Raw genomic sequence first — 2,213 nt, 5'->3', positions numbered from 1 at the left:
TAGAACTATGAAGTAAGAGTTACAAGTCGATATCTAGATCTACCCAGGTGAACTCATTCCATATGACTTCCCTCTCCCCTCAATCTTCCCTTCGGATTTATAGCGTGGGGGTGAGCCATATATCGTCTAGCTCACCACAGGAGCGTGACACCTGGATTTTATTGATCCTATGGTGGGAGTGGCTTAAACCTTAGGGAAAAATATACATCGGCAACACACCTTTTCATTCTTTCTCTAGAAGAGCCAAATCCCTCTTTTATTGCTCACTGTAGTATGAATTAAAACTGAAACCAATGCTGGAGGAGATACTGAATTTGATTAAGAAAAATTTATTCTTAAGCTTTAGATAGACAAAAAGTCTAATTCAAATCATGATCCAACAAAAACAGAGATAGAGAAGAACAGCTTTATTGGTAATACATGGATTAACACAAAATAAAAAATAAAAAAGACTTACAAACAGAGAAAGAGAAAAAAACACCCTCATTGGTTATAAAGAAAGACTTGGGGGACTCAATACAGTAAAAGAATAACCAGTAAATGAAAACTCCTCTTATTAGGTCTTGATCTATCTCTTGAGTTTGACCCACCAAATTGGGGGAAATCTTGTTCTCCATGCGTGGGGGTCCCATGGGCATCTGGATTTGCAGATATTAGAAGATTGATATCACTGCAGCCACCCTATTTTCCAATAACACAACTAAGATTCTGATTATCAAAAAGTTATATTCTAAGTAGAAGTCAAAATTCAAAGCGTCCAACACAAAATTACGAATGAACAGTTGCCAGAAAAATATTTTCTTTCCTATTTTCTGAACCCAATTGCATAATCAGCAGCGTTTTCAGAGAAAGAGTCGCCAGCATTGGCTATAGCAATGCCCCTGCGACTGCACTCGGCCAAATCGGTGTGGTTAAGATCGGCACTGGTAGTGACGATGCATCGAGGAGAATGAAGGCATCGAAGTTTATCGGCCGTGACAGGAGTATAGCCAGAACAGAGGGCTCCTCACCGACTGCGCATATGTGGTCAAGAAGAGGTCCAAAGCATCGAAGACTCCCAGGCTTTGAGAAATCTGAACTTCTTCAAGAATCGATCTTCAACAGAAGTGATTGAAAGAACGGGACAGCGTTTCAAAACCATCGTATCATGATTCATGAAATCTGAACTTTGCTCGTCTTTCTCTTTTATCTTTTTATTTTTGGTTTGGTAGGGGCAGGGTGTTAAAAGAGGGATTTGGCTCTTCTAGAGAAAGAATGGTAAAGTGTATCACCGATGTATATTTTTCCCTAAGGTTTAAGCCAGCCACACCATAACATCAATAAAATCCAGGTGTCATGCTCCTGTGGTAAGCTAGAAGATATATGACTCACCCCGCGCTATAGAAGAGCCATTCCATGAACCCATCAATGTCGGTCAGTGTGAGAATCACTGATAAGAACAATAACATTTCTGCTTGGGCTACTTACATGATTGATAATAATAATGTTATCTCATTCAATGCTAACTATATGATAATAGAAAACACCATTGAGGCAAATATTTGAGAGATGATCATAAGACTAAAGCACTCCATGAATGTGGATGGAGCCACGAGGAATTCTGGAGTTACTCTGCGGATCAATACCTCTACTGACTTCCCCTTTGTTTTTGGAAGTTCATAATTTTTTGTCTAACTTTGGTTTTTGTCTTAAAGCAACAAATAATGAAATTATACCCTTAAGACGCGTAGCTTTTTGGGTTCTCACTAAAGGACATCTTTCTGTAGCCTCAACATATTCACTCCTTACCTATCAATAGAGGTGTCAATTAGTGGCCTGACCCGAGTAAATCGATCGGGACCGACCGGCCCGGCCCGGACTGTTTATTAAACGTGTCGGGCTTGAGCCCGGCCCGTTTATAAATGGTCGGTCTCGATTTTGCTACTTGGACCGTCGAGCACCCGATCGAGACCGACCGAATAATGCCCGACCGAGACCGGCCTATTGTGCACCGACTTGACCCGACCCTTTAATGATTGTAAAATACCTATTTTACCCCCCAAATTAAAGAATAAAAACTAAAAAGTAAAGACATGTTCACATTTTAAATAATGGTTATATTTGGTATCATTTATTAATTTATTGTCATTTTTTTGGGCTTGCATGAGTGGGCCGGAATATAATAATACATTTCAAAGAGGGCCCGTTTAAAAACCGGTTAAAACCCGTTTAAC

The sequence above is a fragment of the Macadamia integrifolia genome, chromosome 4 (genome assembly GCF_013358625.1).
Source record: "Macadamia integrifolia cultivar HAES 741 chromosome 4, SCU_Mint_v3, whole genome shotgun sequence".
Lineage (NCBI taxonomy): Eukaryota > Viridiplantae > Streptophyta > Magnoliopsida > Proteales > Proteaceae > Macadamia > Macadamia integrifolia.
This window is presented reverse-complemented; position numbering follows the sequence as displayed.